Raw genomic sequence first — 21014 nt, 5'->3', positions numbered from 1 at the left:
GAGGGACACATGCGCAGCTTTGCCTGGCAGGGAGTGATAGGGCAGGATTTACAGAGTGTCAGAGTCAGGGTGTTTTCAATGTCAGAGTGTGATGCTGGAAAAAGCACAGCAGGTCAGGCAGCAGCCAATCAGTGGGAAGGAAGATGGACAAGAAGGTGGTGCCGAGTTGGAAGGCTTGATCTGGGATAAGGTGGGGGGAGTGAAATGAGGAAACTGGTGAAATCCACATTGACCCATGTGGTTGGAGGATCCGAACACAGAAGATGAGGCGTTCTTCCTCCAGGCATCTGATGCCTGGGATTTGGCGGTGGAGGTGGCCCAGGACCTGCATGTCCTGGGTGGAGCGGGAAGGGGAGTTAAAGTCTTGGGAAACAGGGTGTTTGGTTTGTTCAGTGTTTTACTGTTCCTTTCACAGACCTTTTGTGAGTTAACTTTCCTCTGCTGCCCAACCCCTGACAATGTGCTGCTCTCTAAACGGACTGAATTTTCCACAATCACTTTGCCAGTGAATAATTCCTTTTTTACAACAAAAGAGTGCATTTTCCTTCCATGTCTGACCATCAAATTCTGCAACATTTTCATTCCCTGTAATGCATTTAGCATTCCCTGAAATATCAACTGTGTTTCTCCTTCCACAGATCCCAGTGATTAATGCCAAAGCCCCATTGCCTGGGGACAGGGTGATGTTTGACTTCCTTGTACAGCTGCAGTTTGTGTGGTGAAGGTGCTCCCACAATGTGGTTGGGTAAGAGACATTAGAGTATTCATTACAGCAACAGAGAAACGTTGAAAATGTATGTGCAAATCAACAACAGTTTGTAATTTTCTCATTTTTATAATTTCACAGAAATACTATTGATAATTTCTGACATTAGGAAACAGATGGGTATATTAGGTCAGGTGATCAAACGAATTGCCAAATAAGCAGGTTTTCGGGAATACCTTAAAGGAGAAAAACAGATATGAAAGGATTAGGAGAGGAATTCCAGACCGTGTTGCCTTGGCAACAGTAGAAACAGCCAATCCGGTGAAGCAATGAATAAAGACATCGTTGGGAGTCTGACAGAAAATGAGTTGTTGAGGTCTCACAGGTTGTGTGGTGCAGGGAGACAGGGATGTTCACAGCCAGGAATTACATCGAGTGAGAATTTGAAGTTGCTTGTAAACGGGAGCCTTTTGTTGGATCAACAAGTTTTAGAGCAAGCGAGCACTTGGGCAGTAGAGTTTAAGATATTCTTGAGATTATATGTAAGTTGAATGTGGAGGCTGGCCAGGAGTGTGTTTGGATAATGAAGTCTGGAGATAACACAGGGATGGAGCAAGTATTTCAGTAAATGAGCTGAGACTAGGGTGTGGTTGGGTAATCTCACGAATGTATAAATAGAATGAAGAGTCAGGCTCCTCCTCATCATCATCATCACTCCCCCTCACCAAATCACAGATATTGTTCCTTGTTCTGTCTGTCTTTTCTGGTTACGTCCTGCTCACCCATTCTGCTACTAACTAATATTTGACTTCAAGGTAGTAGGAAAATCCTTCTCCATCTCCACTCTCCCTTTCCTTTCTGAAGTCCTTGTATTTGGTGTCCCTCAAGGATCTATCCTTGGTCCCTCCAGTTTCTCAGCTACATAGTGCCAGGAGGTGACATTGTCCAAAAGCACTGTTAGGTTTCACATGTACACTGACAATGCCCAGCTCTACCTCCCCATCATCCCTCTCCATTGCTCCACTGTTATTCTGTTATCAAACTGCTAACCATGCTCCCACTACTCGATTAGCTGCAATTTCCTCCAATGAAACATTGCAATGGTTCAACCCATTGCCTTCGGTTGATGTTACAAATTCCTTTCCCTCACTGCTGAGCCCCTCTCTCTCACTGGGAACTGAGACAGAACTACACTCTTCACAATATTGCTCTCCTATTCTGACGCCAAGGTGACCTTCTGATCAGACATCTACACAATCACAAGCACCAGGAATTCCAATCTGTAAAATGTTGCTTGTTTCCCCCTCGCCCCAGCTCCATTGCTACTGAAACCCCTTACCTGTCTCGGTGTTGCATTAAAGTTGACAAAACTAAAACAGAACCCTTGATTCTGCGACTGACCCAGAGTCTGGTTCTAGGTTCCCTCATGCTGGGACACATCCTGTCAGTCTTTACCTTGTCAAACCCCTGAGGAAGCCGATATGTTTGAAAGAGTTCACTTCTCATTCTTCCCAAATCGAGTGAGTAGAGTCCGGACTTCTTCAGCCTTTTCTTAAAAGAGAATCCCTTCAAACCAACGATCATGCCAGTCAATCTTCTCTGAATGCCTCCGATGAAGAGATGTATTACCTTAAATAAAGGGACCAGAACTTCTCTCATTACTCCAGATGTGGTCTCACTCGCACTGTATAAAGTTGCTCTCAGGTATATACTTCACACACTTATACTGCAAATCCCTTGAAATCAGGAGCAATATTCCATTCCCCTTCCTGATGACCTGGTGTAACTTTGTGCTAGCTTGCTTTGTTCCCTCCACATTTACCTCTTGGTTCCTTTGTGGTGCAGCTTTCGACAGTTTCCACCAATTAAATAGTCCTCTGTTCTTTTATTATCTCCTCCAAAATGAACAACTTCACATTTTCCCAAGTGATTCTCCATTTGCCAACTTGTTGCCCAGTTCTCCAATGGATCCCTCTGTGTAAACTGTTTATAATCCTTTTGGAACTTTACTGTTATGCCTTTCCTAGGAGATTTTCCCCCATCATTCTTCTAAACTTTTCCTGGGAACACTGGGCAGTGGGAAGCATGCAGAGTTGCTGCCTTTTAAGGGATACGCTATGGAATGACTGGGAGGAGCTTACTGCCTATTTGGTCAGAATGGTGACAACTTGCCCCTGAAGCTGCATGAGCCATTCACCCCCCTCCCCATGTGTTATTGATGACGCACAGCGGCAGAACGGAAGGAAAGAAGAAGCAGCAAATCCTGCTCTCCACATCTCACTAAAACTTGGAAAATTCTCTCCCATGTGTCAAAGATCTGCCCTGTTCAGTCACGTGAAGTCCCAAGATGGAAACTGACAGAAACCCACGTAGATTTCCCCCTGAACTGACTGCTGACCTCCACAAGGGGTAATGTGTCCAGTCATCCTGGGCCAGGAGGAGGGGATAGTGCGAGTTTCTAACCTGATCTGACAGTGACGGATTTTATAAACTTGTATTACAGGTGGACATTGAGATGGTAACCTTAGTCATTGTAACACCAAACTCTGACAGAATTGCTCAGTTCATCAGGACCTGGATATTTGCATTTAGTTGTGAGTATTGTGTTCCGGCTCATTCCTATTTGATGCATAAAAGTTCTCCTTTGAATCAAACCATCCTGTCAATAGATCTCCCCCAAGTCTTTCATATATGTCTTGTCAACAGTTTATGATGAGCTGATGAGTGTAAGGTTGATTATTCTAATGTATAATTTCTGTAAACCCCTCTGTCACAGGGCAGCCACAATTTCCTCTGCTACAAGGAGAACAATCAGTTTCCCCAAACCCCGGATTCCCCAATGTCTGTTTGCTCTCTATAAGGTACACATCAGGATTGTGTCGGAACATTCCCCACTTGCCTGCATCAGTGCAGCCCCCAACAATATTAAAGAAAGTGAACATCCTCCAGGACAAAGCACTGTGCCTGAGTGGTGTCCCATCCCCCACCTTCAGCATTCCCTCTCCCCACCCCCGGGGTACAGTGACATCACTGTGTAAAGGGAAAGGCAGCATTGTCCTCCCAGACCATAGGGCTGGCCTCTCATTAGGGAGAGATGACTGGTGGTGGGTTTAACCTGAAGGTTACCACAGCCCAGGCAAGGGGAGAGGGAGAGAAGGAGAGTCCATCTATTGTAGATGGATATTCTCTAAGTATTAAAATCACCAATATCATAAAAATGAATAGTATAAAAAAAAATCCAAAACACACTACAAAAATCCCCCATTCCTTGAACCATCCTGGTAAATCTCCTGTGCCCCCTCTCGGGGACCCTGCTATCCGTCCCAATGAGTGGGTGATCTTTGGTTTGCACAGACCCAGCTGCTCTGTGTTCCTGGGGGTGATGGCATCATTGAGCACCAGTTGCACTAAACCTCACTGTCTGTCAGCGTGGGAGACACAAATCCCGAAAACATTTAAGATGTATTTAGGTGCATGCTTGCGATGCCATGATAGATGATGCGAACCTGTGTATTGGAAAATGGATTAGGATAGTTCGGTGATAGTTTTCTTTACTGAAATAGACTCAACGGCCCACAGTGCCTTTTTCTGTGCTGTAAACCTCGAGACAATTAATATAGGGATATGACAGGCCACATGGCTTGGAAAGGGTGGATACTAGGAAATTGTTTCCGTTAGGCGAGAAGACTAGGACCCGTGGACACAGCCTTAGAATTAGAGGGGTCAATTCAGAACAGAAATGCGGAGACATTTCTTCAGCCAGAGAGTGGTGGGCCTGTGGATTTCATTGCCACGGAGTGCCCAGCCTGACCCTCACTACCACCCACACACCGCCCCCAGCCTGACCCTCACTGCCGTCCACACACCGCACCCAGCCTGACCCTCACTACCACCCACACACCGCCCCCAGCATGACCCTCACTGCCGTCCACACACCGCCCCTAGCCTGACCCTCACTACCACCCACACACCGCCCCCAGCCTGACCCTCACTACCGTCCACACACCGCACCCAGCCTGGCCCTCACTACCACCCACACACCGCCCCCAGCCTGACCCTCACTGCCGTCCACTCACCGCCCCCAGCCTGACCCTCACTACCACCCTCACACACACCGCCCCCAGCCTGACCCTCACTGCCATCCGCACACCGCCCCCAGCCTGACCCTCACTGCCGTCCACTCACCGTCCCCAGCCTGACCCTCACTGCCGTCCACTCACCGTCCACAGCCTGACCCTCACTACCACCCACTCACCGCCCCCAGCCTGACCCTCACTGCCGTCCACTCACCGCCCCCAGCCTGACCCTCACTACCGTCCACACACCGCCCCCAGCCTGACCCTCACTACCACCCTCACACCGCCCCCAGCCTGACCCTCACTACCGTCCACACACCGCACCCAGCCTGGCCCTCACTACCACCCACACACCGCCCCAGCCTGACCCTCACTGCCGCCCAAACACCGCCCCCCAGCCTGACCCTCACTGCCGCCCAAACACCGTCCCCAGCCTGACCCTCACTGCCGTCCACACACCACCCCCCAGCCTGACCCTCACTGCCGTCCACTCACCACCCCCAGCCTGACCCTCACTGCCGTCCACTCACCGCCCCCAGCCTGAACCTCACTGCCATCCACACACCGTCCTCAGCCTGACCCTCACTGCCACCCACCCACTGCCCCCAGCCTGACCCTCACTACCACACACGCACCGCCCCCAGCCTGACCCTCACTGCCGCCCAAACACCGCCCCCAGCCTGACCCTCACTGCCGTCCACACACCGCCCCCAGCCTGACCCTCACTGCCGTCCACTCACCGCCCCCAGCCTGACCCTCAGTACCACCCACTCACGGCCCCCACCCTGAACCTCACTGCCATTCACACACCGTCCTCAGCCTGACCCTCACTACCACCCACCCACTGCCCCCAACCTGACCCTCACTGCCACCCACACCCACTGCCCCCAGCCTGACCCTCACTGCCGCCCACACACCGCCCCCAGCCTGACCCTCACTGCCAGCCACACACCGCCCCCAGCCTGACCCTCACTGCCACCCACACACCGCCCCCAGCCTGACCCTCACTACCACCCACACACCGCACCCAGCCTGCCCCTCATTGCCGTCCACTCACCGCACCCAGCCTGACCCTCACTAACACCCACACATCGCCCCCAGCCTGACCCTCAGTACCACCCACACACTGCACCCATCCTGACCCTCACTACCACCCACACACTGCACCCATCCTGACCCTCACTACCAGCCACACACCGCACCCAGCCTGACCCTCACTACCAGCCACACACCGCACCCAGCCTGACCCTCACTACCACCCACACACCCCCCCCAGCCTGACCCTCGCTGCCGTCCACTCACCGTCCCCAGCCTGACCCTCGCTGCCGTCCACTCACCGTCCCCAGCCTGACCCTCACTGCCGTCCACTCACCGTCCCCAGCCTGACCCTCACTGCCGTCCACTCACCGCCCCCAGCCTGACCCTCACTGCCGTCCACTCACCGCCCCCAGCCTGACCCTCACTACGGTCCACACACCGCCCCCAGCCTGACCCTCACTACCACCCTCACACCGCCCCCAGCCTGACCCTCACTGCCATCTGCACACCGCCCCCAGCCTGACCCTCACTACCGTCCACACACCGCACCCAGCCTGACCCTCACTACCGTCCACACACCGCACCCAGCCTGACCCTCACTACCACCCACACACCGCCCCCAGCCTGACCCTCACTGCCGCCCACACAACGCCCCCAGCCTGACGCTCATTGCCACGCACCCACCGCCCCCAGCCTGACCCTCACTGCCACCCACACACCGCACCCAGCCTGACCCTCACTACCACACACGCACTGCCCCCAGCCTGACCCTCACTATACCACCCACGCACTGCCCCCAGCCTGACCCTCACTACCACCCACGCACTGCACCCAACCTGCCCCACACTACCACCCACACACCGCACCCAGCCTGACCCTCATTGCCGTCCACTCACCGCACCCAGCCTGACCCTCACTAACACCCACACATCGCCCCCAGCCTGACCCTCACTACCACCCACTCACCGCACCCAGCCTGACCCTCACTACCACCCACACACTGCACCCATCCTGACCCTCACTACCAGCCACACACCGCACCCAGCCTGACCCTCACTGCCATCCACACACCGCACCCAGCCTGACCCTCATTGCCGTCCACTCACTGCACCCAGCCTGACCCTCACTGCCATCCACTCACCGCCCCCAGCCTGACCCTCACTACCATCCACTCACCGCCCCCAGCCTGACCCTCACTACCACCCACACACCGCACCCAACCTGACCCTCACTACCACCCACTCACCTCACCCAGCCGGACCCTCACTACCACCCACACACTGCACCCAGCCTGACCCTCACTACCACACCCACACACCGCACCCAGCCTGACCCTCAGTACCACCCACACTTCCGCACCCAGCCCGACCCTCACTACCACCCACACACCGCACCCAGCCCGACCCGCACTACCACCCTCACACCGCCCCCAGCCTGACCCTCACTGCCGCCCAAACACCGCCCCCAGCCTGACCCTCACTGCCGTCCTCACACACCGCCCCCAGCCTGACCCTCACTGCCGTTCACACACCGCCCCCCAGCCTGACCCTCAGTACCACCCACTCACCCCCCCCACCCTGAACCTCACTGCCATCCACACACCGTCCTCAGCCTGACCCTCACCACCACCCACACACCGCACCCAGCCTGACCCTCACTGCCACCCACACACTGCCCCCAGCCTGACCATCACTGCCGCCCACACACCGCCCCCAGCCTGACGCTCATTGCCATCCACACACTGCACCCACCCTGACCCTCACTGCCGCCCACACACGGCCCCCAGCCTGACCCTCACTGCCACGCACAAACCGCCCCCAGCCTGACCCTCACTGCCACCCACACACCGCACCCAGCCTGACCCTCACTACCACACACGCACTGCCCCCCAGCCTGACCCTCACTATACCACACACGCACTGCCCCAGCCTGACCCTCACTACCACCCACGCACTGCCCCAAACCTGCCCTTCACTACCACCCACACACCGCACCCAGCCTGACCCTCATTGCCGTCCACTCACCGCACCCAGCCTGACCCTCACTAACACCCACACATCGCCTCCAACCTGACCCTCACTACCACCCACTCACCGCACCCAGCCTGACCCTCACTACCACCCACACACTGCACCCATCCTGACCCTCACTACCAGCCACACACCGCACCCAGCCTGACCCTCACTGCCATCCACACACCGCACCCAGCCTGACCCTCATTGCCGTCCACTCACTGCACCCAGCCTGACCCTCACTGCCATCCACACACCGCCCCCAGCCTGACCCTCACTACCTTCCACTCACCGCCCCCAGCCTGACCCTCACTACCACCCACACACCGCACCCAACCTGACCCTCACTACCACCCACTCACCTCACCCAGCCGGACCCTCACTACCACCCACACACCGCACCCAGCCTGACCCTCACTACCACCCACACACACCGCACCCAGCCTGACCCTCAGTACCACCCTCACACCGCACCCAGCCCGACCCTCACTACCACCCTCACACCGCACCCAGCCCAACCCTCACTACCACCCACACACCGCACCCAGCCCAACCCTCACTGCCTCCCACACACCGCCCCCAGCCTGACCCTCACTACCACCCACAAACCGCACCCAGGCTGACCCTCACTACCACCCACACACTGCCCCCAGCCTGACCCTCATTGCCACCCACACACCGCACCCAGCCTGACCCTCACTACCACCCGCACACCGCACCCAGCCTGACCCTCACTACCACCCACACACCGCACCCAGCCTGACCCTCAGTACCACCCACACACCGCACCCAGCCTCACCCTCAGTACCACCCACACTTCCGCACCCAGCCCGACCCTCACTACCACCCACACACCGCACCCAGCCCGACCCTCACTACCACCCTCACACCGCACCCAGCCCGACCCTCACTACCACCAAGTCACCGCCCCCAGCCTGACCCTCACTACCACCAAGTCACCGCACCCAGCCTGACCCTCACTGCCGCCCACACACTGCTCCCAGCCTGACCCTCACTGCCGTCCACACACCGTCCCCAGCCTGACCCTCACTACCACCCACACACCGTCCCCAGCCTGACCCTCACTACCACCCACACACCGCACCCAGCCTTCCCCACACTACCACCCACACACCGCACCCAACCTGCCCCTCGCTACCACCCACACACCGCACCCAGCCCGACCCTCACTACCACCCTCACACCGCACCCAGCCCGACCCTCACTACCACCAAGTCACCGCCCCCAGCCTGACCCTCACTACCACCAAGTCACCGCACCCAGCCTGACCCTCACTGCCGCCCACACACCGTCCCCAGCCTGACCCTCACTGCCGCCCACACACCGTCCCCAGCCTGACCCTCACTGCCATCCACACACCGTCCCCAGCCTGACCCTCACGACCACCCACACACCGCACCCAGCCTTCCCCACACTACCACCCACACACCGCACCCAACCTGCCCCTCGCTACCACCCACACACCGTACCCAGCCTGACCCTCACTGCCATCCACACACCGTACCCAGCCTGACCCTCACTGCCTCCCACACACCGCACAAAGCCTGACCCTCATTGCCGTCCACTCACCGCCCCCCAGCCTGAACCTCACTGCCACCCACACACCGCACCCAGCCTGACCCTCACTACCACCAACACACTGCACCCAGCCTGACCCTCACTGCCGCCCACACACCGCCCCCAGCCTGACCCTCACTGCCACCCGCACACCGCCCCCAGCCTGACCCTCACTACCACCCGCACACCGCACCCAGCCTGACCCTCACTGCCACCCACACACCGCACCCAGCCTGACCCTCAGTGCCACCCACACACCGCCCCCAGCCTGACCCTCACTGCTGTCCACACACCGCCCCCAGCCTGACCCTCACTGCCACCCACACACCGCACCCAGCCTGACCCTCATTGCCGTCCACTCACACACCGCCCCCAGCCTGAACCTCACTGCCACCCACACACCGCACCCAGACTGACCCTCACTACCACCCACACACCGCCCCCATCCTGACCCTCACTACCGCCCACACACCGCACCCAGCCTGACCCTCACTGCCACCACACACCGCCCCCAGCCTGACCCTCACTACCACCCGCACACCGCACCCAGCCTGACCCTCACTACCACCCACACACCGCACCCAGCCTGACCCTCAGTACCACCCACACTTCCGCACCCAGCCCAACCCTCACTACCACCCACACACACACACACCGCCCACAGCCTGACCCTCACTGCCGTCCACACACCGCCCCCCAGCCTGACCCTCACTGCCACCCACACACGGCACCCAGCCTGACCCTTAGTACCACCCACACACGGCACCCAGCCTGACCGTTACCACCACCCACACACCGTCCCCAGCCTGACCCTCATTACCACCCACACACCGTCCCCAGCCTGACCCTCACTACCGCCCACACACCGCACCCAGCCTTCCCCTCACTACCACCCACACACCGCACCCAACCTGCCCCTCGCTACCACCCACACACCGTACCCAGCCTGACCCTCACTACCACCCACAGACCGTACCCAGCCTGACCCTCACTACCACCCACACATCGCCCACAGCCTGCCCCTCACTACCACCCACCCACCGCCCCCAGCCTGACCCTCAGTACCACCCACTCACCGCCCCCACCCTGACCCTCACTGCCATACACACACCGCACCCAGCCTGACCCTCACTGCCACCCACACACCGCACCCAGCCTGACCCTCACTGCCACCCACACACCGCACCCAACCTGCCCCTCACTACCACCCACACACCGTACCCAGCCTGACCCTGAATACCACCCACACATCGCCCCCAGCCTGAACCTCACTGCCACCCACACACCGCACCCAGCCTGACCCTCACTACCACCAAGTCACCGCACCCAGCCTGACCCTCACTGCCGCCCACACACTGCTCCCAGCCTGACCCTCACTGCCACCCGCACACCGCCCCCAGCCTGACCCTCACTACCACCCGCACACCGCACCCAGCCTGACCCTCACTGCCATCCACACACCGTCCCCAGCCTGACCCTCACTACCACCCACACACCGTCCCCAGCCTGACCCTCAGTACCACCCACACACCGCCCCCAGCCTGACCCTCACTGCTGTCCACACACACCGCCCCCAGCCTGACCCTCACTACCACCCACACACCGCACCCAGCCTGACCCTCATTGCCGTCCACTCACCGCCCCCAGCCTGAACCTCACTGCCACCCACACACCGCACCCAGACTGACCCTCACTACCACCCACACACCGCACCCAGACTGACCCTCACTACCGCCCCCACACACCGCCCCCATCCTGACCCTCACTACCGCCCACACACACCGCCCCCAGCCTGACCCTCACTGCCACCACACACCGCCCCCAGCCTGACCCTCACTACCACCCGCACACCGCACCCAGCCTGACCCTCACTACCACCCCCACACACCGCACCCAGCCTGACCCTCAGTACCACCCACACTTCCGCACCCAGCCCGACCCTCACTACCACCCACACACCGCCCACAGCCTGACCCTCACTGCCGTCCACACACCGCCCCCCAGCCTGACCCTCACTGCCACCCACACACCGCCCCCAGCCTGACCCTTAGTACCACCCACACACGGCACCCAGCCTGACCGTTACCACCACCCACACACCGTCCCCAGCCTGACCCTCATTACCACCCACACACCCTCCCCAGCCTTCCCCTCACTACCACCCACACACCGTACCCAACCTGCCCCTCGCTACCACCCACACACCGTACCCAGCCTGACCCTCACTACCACCCACAGACCGTCCGCAGCCTGACCCTCACTACCACCCACACATCGCCCACAGCCTGCCCCTCACTACCACCCACCCACCGCCCCCAGCCTGACCCTCAGTACCACCCACTCACCGCCCCCACCCTGACCCTCACTGCCATACACACACCGCACCCAGCCTGACCCTCACTGCCACCCCCACACACCGCACCCAGCCTGACCCTCACTACCACCCACACACCGCACCCAACCTGCCCCTCACTACCACCCACACACACCGTACCCAGCCTGACCCTGAATACCACCCACACATCGCCCCCAGCCTGACCCTCACTGCCATCCACACACCGTACCCAGCCTGACCCTCACTGCCTCCCACACACCGCACAAAGCCTGACCCTCACTGCCATCCACACACCGCCCCCAACCTGACCCTCACTGCCATCCACACACCGCACCCAGCCTGACCCTCACTGCCGCCCACACACCGCACACAGCCTGACACTCACTACCATCCACACACCGCACAAAGCCTGACCCTCAGTACCACCCACACACCGCACCCAGCCTGACCCTCACTACCTTCCACACACCGCACCCAGCCTGACCCTCACTGCCACCCACACACCGCACCCAGCCTGCCACTCACTACCACCCACACACCGCCCCAAGCCTGACCCTCACTACCACCAACTCACCGCACCCAGCCTGACCCTCACTACCACCCACACACTGCCCCCAGCCTGACCCTCACTGCCACCCACACACGGCACCCAGCCTCACCCTCACTACCACCCACACACCGCACCCAGACTGACCCTCACTACCACCCTCACACCGCCCCCAGCCTGACCCTCACTGCGGCCCACACACCGCCCCCAGCCTGACCCTCACTACCACCCTCACACCGCCCCCAGCCTGACCCTCACTACCACCCACTCACCGCCCCCAGCCTGACCCTCACTACCACCCACTCACCGCCCCCAGCCTGACCCTCACTACCACCCACTCACCGCCCCCAACCTGACCCTCACTGCCGCCCACACACCGCCCCCAGCCAGACCCTCACTGCCGCCCACACACCGCACACAGCCTGACCCTCACTACCATCCACGCACCGCACAAAGCCTGACCCTCAGTACCACCCACACACCGCACCCAGCCTGACCCTCACTGCCGTCCACACACCGCCCCCAGCCTGACCCTCACTACCACCCACTCACCGCCCCCAGCCTGACCCTCACTGCCGCCCACACACCGCCCCCAGCCTGACCCTCGCTGCCGCCCACACACCGCCCCCAGCCTGACCCTCACTGCCACCCACACACCGCCCCCAGCCTGACCCTCACTACCACCCACACACCGCACCCAGCCTGACCCTCACTACCACCCACACACCGCACCCAGCCTGACCCTCACTGCCGTCCACTCACCGCCCCCAGCCTGACCCTCACTGCCGTCCACTCACCGCCCCCAGCCTCACCCTCACTACCACCCACACACCGCCCCCAGCCTGACACTCACTACCACCCACACACCGCACCCAGCCTGACCCTCATTGCAGTCCACTCACCGCGCCCAGCCTGACCCTCACTACCACCAACTCACCGCACCCAGCCTGACCCTCACTGCCGCCCACACACCCCCCCAGCCTGACCCTCACTGCCGCCCACACACCGCCCCCAGCCTGACCCTCACTACCACCCACACAACGCCCCCAGCCTGACCCTCACCACCACCCACACACCGCACCCAGCCTGACCCTCACTACCACCCACACACCGCACCCAGCCTGACCCTCACTGCCGTCCACTCACCGCCCCCAGCCTGACCCTCACTGCCGTCCACTCACCGCCCCCAGCCTCACCCTCACTACCACCCACACACCGCCCCCAGCCTGACACTCACTACCACCCACACACCGCACCCAGCCTGACCCTCATTGCAGTCCACTCACCGCGCCCAGCCTGACCCTCACTACCACCAACTCACCGCACCCAGCCTGACCCTCACTGCCGCCCACACACGCCCCCAGCCTGACCCTCACTGCCGCCCACACACCGCCCCCAGCCTGACCCTCACTACCACCCACACAACGCCCCCAGCCTGACCCTCACCACCACCCACACACCGCCCCCAGCCTGACCCTCACTACCACCCACACACCGCCCCAGCCTGACCCTCACTGCCACCCACACACCGCACCCAGCCTGACCCTCACTGCCACCCACACACCACACCCAGCCTGACCCTCATTGCCGTCCACTCACCGCCCCCAGACTGAACCTCACTGCCACCCACACACCGCACCCAGCCTCACCCTCACTACCACCCACACACCGCACCCAGACTGACCCTCACTACCGCCCACACACCGCCCCCATCCTGACCCTCACTACCGCCCACACACCGCACCCAGCCTGACCCTCACTGCCACCACACACCGCCCCCAGCCTGACCCTCACTACCACCCGCACACCGCCCCAGCCTGACCCTCACTGCCACCCACACACCGCACCCAGCCTGACCCTCACTGCCACCCACACACCGCACCCAGCCTGACCCTCATTGCCGTCCACTCACCGCCCCCAGCCTGAACCTCACTGCCACCCACACACCGCACCCAGCCTCACCCTCACTACCACCCACACACCGCACCCAGACTGACCCTCACTACCGCCCACACACCGCCCCCATCCTGACCCTCACTACCGCCCACACACCGCCCACATCCTGACCCTCACTACCGCCCACACACCGCACCCAGCCTGACCCTCACTGCCACCACACACCGCCCCCAGCCTGACCCTCACTACCACCCGCACACCGCACCCAGCCTGACCCTCACTACCACCCACACACCGCGCCCAGCCTGACCCTCAGTACCACCCACACTTCCGCACCCAGCCCGACCCTCACTACCACCCACACACCGCCCACAGCCTGACCCTCACTGCCGTCCACACACCGCCCCCAGCCTGACCCTCACTGCCACCCACACACGGCACCCAGCCTGACCCTTAGTACCACCCACACACGGCACCCAGCCTGACCGTTACCACCACCCACACACCGTCCCCAGCCTGACCCTCATTACCACCCACACACCGTCCCCAGCCTGACCCTGACTACCACCCACACAGCGCACCCAGCCTTCCCCTCACTACCACCCACACACCGCACCCAACCTGCCCCTCGCTACCACCCACACACCGTACCCAGCCTGACCCTCACTACCACCCACACACCATCCCCAGCCTGACCCTCACTACCACCCACACATCGCCCACAGCCTGCCCCTCACTACCACCCACCCACCGCCCCCAGCCTGACCCTCAGTACCACCCACTCACCGCCCCCACCCTGACCCTCACTGCATTACACACACCGCACCCAGCCTGACCCTCACTGCCACCCACACACCGCACCCAGCCTGACCCTCACTACCACCCACACACCGCACCCAATCTGCCCCTCACTACCACCCACACACCGTACCCAGCCTGACCCTGAATACCACCCACACACCGCCCCCAGCCTGACCCTCACTGCCATCCACACACCGTACCCAGCCTGACCCTCACTGCCTCCCACACACCGCACAAAGCCTGACCCTCACTGCCATCCACACACCGCACCCAGCCTGACCCTCACTGACGTCCACTCACCGCCCCAAGCCTGACCCTCACTACCACCAACTCACCGCACCCAGCCTGACCCTCACTACCACCCACACACTGCCCCCAGCCTGACCCTCACTGCCACCCACACACGGCACCCAGCCTCACCCTCACTACCACCCACACACCGCACCCAGCCTCACCCTCACTACCACCCACACACCGCACCCAGACTGACCCTCACTACCACCCACACACCGCACCCAGCCTGACCCTCACTACCACCCACACACCGCACCCAGCCCGACCCTCACTACCACCCTCACACCGCCCCCAGCCTGACCCACACTGCGGCCCACACACCGCCCCCAGCCTGACCCTCACTGCCGCCCACACACCGCCCCCAGCCTGACCCTCACTGCCGCCCACACCCTGCCCCCAGCCTGACCCTCACTACCACCCTCACACCGCCCCCAGCCTGACCCTCACTACCACCCACTCACCGCCTGCAGCCTGACCCTCACTACCACCCACTCACCGCCCCCAACCTGACCCTCACTGCCGCCCACACACCGCCCCCAGCCTGACCCTCACTGCCGCCCACACACCGCACACAGCCTGACACTCACTACCATCCACGCACCGCACAAAGCCTGACCCTCAGTACCACCCACACACCGCACCCAGCCTGACCCTCACTGCCGTCCACACACCGCCCTCAGCCTGACCCTCACTACCACCCACTCACCGCCCCCAGCCTGCCCCTCACTGCCGCCCACACACCGCCCCCAGCCTGACCCTCGCTGCCGCCCACACACCGCACCCAGCCTGACCCTCACTGCCACCCACACACCGCCCCCAGCCTGACCCTCACTACCACACACACCGCACCCAGCCTGACCCTCACTACCACCCACACACCGCCCCCAGCCTGACCCTCACTGCCGCCCACACACCGCCCCCAGCCTGACCCTCACTGCCGCCCACACACCGCCCCCAGCCTGACCCTCACTACCACCCACACACCGCCCCCAGCCTGACCCTCACCACCACCCACACACCGCCCCCAGCCTGACCCTCACTACCACCCACACACCGCCCCAGCCTGACCCTCACTGCCACCCACACACCACACCCAGCCTGACCCCCACTCCCACCCACACACCGCCCCCAGCCTGACCCTCACTACCACCCACACAACGCCCCCAGCCTGACCCTCACCACCGCCCCCAGCCTGACCCTCACTACCACCCACACACCGCCCCAGCCTGACCCTCACTGACACCCACACACCGCACCCAGCCTGACCCTCACTTCCACCCACACACCGCACCCAGCCTGACCCCCACTCCCACCCACACAACGCCCCCAGCCTGACCCTCACTACCACCAACACACACCGCCCCCAGCCTGACCCTCACTACCACCCACACAACGCCCCCAGCCTGACCCTCACCACCGCCCCCAGCCTGACCCTCACTACCACCCACACACCGCCCCCAGCCTGACCCTCACTGCCGCCCACACACCGCCCCCAGCCTGACCCTCACTGCCGCCCACACACCGCCCCCAGCCTGACCCTCACTACCACCCACACACCGCCCCCAGCCTGACCCTCACCACCACCCACACACCGCCCCCAGCCTGACCCTCACTACCACCCACACACCGCCCCAGCCTGACCCTCACTGCCACCCACACACCACACCCAGCCTGACCCCCACTCCCACCCACACACCGCCCCCAGCCTGACCCTCACTACCACCCACACAACGCCCCCAGCCTGACCCTCACCACCGCCCCCAGCCTGACCCTCACTACCACCCACACACCGCCCCAGCCTGACCCTCACTGACACCCACACACCGCACCCAGCCTGACCCTCACTTCCACCCACACACCGCACCCAGCCTGACCCCCACTCCCACCCACACAACGCCCCCAGCCTGACCCTCACTACCACCAACACACACCGCATCCAGCCTGACCCTCACTGCCATCCACTCATCTCCGTAGCCTGGCCCTCTCTGCCACCCACACACCGTCCCCAGCCTGACCCTCACTGCCATCCACACACCGACCTCAGCCTGACCCTCACTACCACCCACACACTGCCCCCAGCCTGACCCTCACTACCACCCACACACTGCCCCCAGCCTGACCCACACTGACGTCCAAACACTGCCCCCAGCCTGACCCTCACCTCCATCTAAAACCGCCCCCAGCCAGACCCTCACCAACGTACACACACCGCCCGAAGCATATCCCTCACCGTCGTCCACACACCACCCCAAACCTGATCTTCACCGCCGTCTACACATCGCCCCCAGCCCAACACTCACCAGAGGACTGGAGGGAGGCAAATGTAGTTCCTCTCTTCAAGAAAGGGATTAGGGAAATTCTGGGCAATTACAGACCAGTCAGTCTCACGTCTGTCGTCTGCAAGGTGTTAGAAAGGATTCTGAGGGATCGGATGTATGACCATCTGGAAGAGCATGGTTTGATTAAATGCAGTCAGCACGGTTTTGTGAGGGACAGGTCATGCCTCACAAATCTTATTGAGTTCTTTGAGGATGTTGCTAGGAAAGTTGATGAGGGTCGAGCGTTGGATGCTGTGTATCTTGACTTCAGTAAGGCATTTGATCAGGTTCCCCATGGTAGGCTAGTTCAGAAGGTCGGGAGGAATGGGATACAAGGAAATTCTGTTTGGATACAGAATTGGCTGGCCAACAGAAGACAGCAAGTGGTCGTGGAAGGAAAATCTTCTGTCTGGAAGTCAGTGGTGAGTGGTGTTCCACAGGGCTCTGTCCTTGGAACACTGCGTCCAGTTCTGGTCACCCTATTATAGGAAAGGTGTGGATGCTTTGGAGAGGGGTCAGAGGAGGTTGACCAGGATGCTGCCTGGACTGGAGGGCTTATCTTTTGAGGAGAGGTTGACTGAGCTCGGACTTTTTTTCAGTGGAGAAAAAGAGGAGGAGGGGGGACCTAATTGAGGTGTACAAGATAATGAGAGACATAGATAGAGTTGATAGCCAGAGACTATTTCCCAGCCTGACCCTCACTACCACCCACACACCGCACCCAGCCTGACCCTCACTGCCACCCACACACCGCACCCAGCCTGACCCTCACTGCTGTCCACACACCGCCCCCAGCCTGACCCTCACTGCCACCCACACACCGCACCCAGCCTGACCCTCACTGCCACCCACACACCGCACCCAGCCTGACCCTCACTACCACCCACACACCGCACCCAGCCTGACCCTCACTACCACCCACACACCGCACCCAGCCTGACCCTCACTCCCACCCACACACCGCACCCAGCCTGACCCTCACTCCCACCCACACACCGCATCCAGCCTGACCCTCACTCCCACCCACACACCGCACCCAGCCTGACCCTCACTGCCATCCACACACCGCCCCCAGCCTGACCCTCACTGCCATCCACACACCGCCCCCAGCCTGACCCTCACTGCCACCCACACACCGCCCCCAGCCTGACCCTCACTGCCACCCACACACCGCCCCCAGCCTGACCCTCACTGCCACCCACACACCGCCCCCAGCCTGACCCTCACTGCCACCCACACACCGCCCCCAGCCTGACCCTCACTGCCACCCACACACCGCACCCAGCCTGACCCTCACTGCCACCCACACACCGCACCCAGCCTGACCCTCACTGCCACCCACACACCGCACCCAGCCTGACCCTCACTGCCACCCACACACCGCACCCAGCCTGACCCTCACTGCCACCCACACACCGCACCCAGCCTGACCCTCACTCCCACCTACACACCGCACCCAGCCTGACCCTCACTACCACCCACACAGAGACTTTTTCCCGGGGCAGAAATTGTTAACACGAGGGGTCGTAGTTTTAAGCTGGTTGGCGGAAAGTATAGAGGGGATGTCAGAGGTGGGTTCTTTACACAGAGAGCTGTGAGAGCGTGGAATGCATTGCTAGCAGCAGTTGTGGAAGCGAGGTCATTGGGGATATTTAAGAGACTGCTGGGCATGCATATGGTCACAGACATTTTGAGGGTTTGTACATTAGGTTTATGTTCCATAAGGATCAATGGTCGGCACAACATCGTGGGCTGAAGGGCCTGTTCTGTGCTGGACTGTTCTATGTTCTATGAAGTGTATCTGTACCTTTCGACCATCTGTACCCTGTACTGACAGATAGTGCTCCCTCAATACCTTAGAAACCATCCCCCAGTATGTTTATCCACAGAGCACCTCGAAAACCTGTTTGTCAACTTTCAGCAGAAGCAGCCTCAGGGCATTGAACACAGACTGAATGACTCAGTGACGCTTGGATCAGGTCAGATCAAATTCTCAAGCAAACAGATGGCTGGGGATATTCAGTAACAACGGTGAGGAGAGAGAGGAACAATTCACATTCGAAGTGACCCTTCCTCAGAAACGGCCTGTTCTGAAGGAACTTTCCCGCAGAAATCACTGGATTAAAAGGTGAACTCTCTCTCTGTCTCTTTCCCTCTCCCATCAGAGATGCTGCTGGACATGCTTAGCTTCTTCAGCAATCTCTGTATTGATGTTTCAGGTCTCCAGCGGGTCCGTACAGATTGGTTTTAGTGTTGAATTCTCAAGCTTGCTCTGTTCAAGGGATTGAACTCCTCTGCTACAAAGGGGAGTCAGTTACCTCAGCTAACAGGCTCGTGATGCCAACACTGTTGGCTCAATCTCTATCATGTCTGAAATTACCATGAAGGCCTCAGCTTCTCAACCTCGCCCCTCACCTGAGGTGTGTGACCCACCAGGCCTCTCTCTCTGACAGGACAGCAGCTCTCGGGTCCTCCTGGTCTATACTAACTTCCCAACTTTAAAAAGGTACTCCAGTAAGAGAGCTCTTTACATGGTTCAGGTCAAAATCCTGGAGCTCCCTCCCTAACATCACTGTGGGACACCCAGGGACTGCAGTAAGGAGAGTACAGCTCACCCCCACCTTCCAGGTAACTATTAGAGGGGGTGGGAATCACATGCAAGCCCCATTTGAAAATAAGTTTATTACAGGGTGACGGTGGATGGTCACTAAGGCTGTTTCTGTACCTGTGCTGCAATCAGCATAACGATGAAGCAAAGGGTGGGTTGAAGATGACAGTGATACCCTTTTGTAGGTTGGTGTTTATTGGAGTTTGTATCGGCAATATGAATGTTTGAGCACTTATTCAAGGGCATGCAGGTAGCTGCCAGAGGAAGCGATGGGGACTGGTACAAGTGTGACATTTGAAAGCCATCAGGATGAGTATGTGAATAGGAAGGGTTTAGAGGGATATCAGCCAAGTGCTAGCAAATGGAACGAAATGAGATGAGAATATCTGGTTGGTATGGTCGCGTTGGACAGGAAGGACTGTTTCCAAGCTGTGTATCTCTGTGACTCTGTGCCTCTGAATAGTCTATTACAGAGAGTTTCAGACAGGGCTTGGACTGTGTGTCTCGCTCATACTTCCTCAGAATCTGCAAACCCTATGTCTCTAAATTTCCACAACACTACATGAAATAGAAAAAAGAGGGTCAGTACTGAGGGGGTGCAGCACTGTCGGAGGGTCAGGACTGAGGGAGTGCTGCACTGTCGGAGGGTCAGTACTGAGGGAGTGCTGCACTGTCAGAGGGTCAGTACGGAGGGAGAGCTGCACTGTCAGAGAGTCAGTACTGAGGGAGTGCATCACTATCAGAGGATCAGTGTGGAGGGAGTGCAGCATTGTCAGGGGATCAGTGTGGAGGGAACGCAGCATTG

The 21014-nt window shown here is 60.1% G+C and overlaps 1 long non-coding RNA gene across 1 annotated transcript; it reads left to right on the top strand.

Annotated features, from left to right (window-relative positions):
* Nucleotides 1-643: 643 nt before the first annotated feature.
* Nucleotides 644-19726, top strand: LOC132813235 (uncharacterized). Its single transcript, XR_009644025.1, has 3 exons — nucleotides 644-745; nucleotides 3210-3300; nucleotides 19491-19726. It is a non-coding gene; the product is annotated as an uncharacterized LOC132813235 (long non-coding RNA).
* The last annotated feature ends 1288 nt before the right edge of the window (nucleotides 19727-21014 follow it).

This window comes from Hemiscyllium ocellatum, unplaced genomic scaffold (assembly GCF_020745735.1).
Source record: "Hemiscyllium ocellatum isolate sHemOce1 unplaced genomic scaffold, sHemOce1.pat.X.cur. scaffold_352_pat_ctg1, whole genome shotgun sequence".
NCBI lineage: Eukaryota > Metazoa > Chordata > Chondrichthyes > Orectolobiformes > Hemiscylliidae > Hemiscyllium > Hemiscyllium ocellatum.
This window is presented reverse-complemented; position numbering and strand designations above follow the sequence as displayed.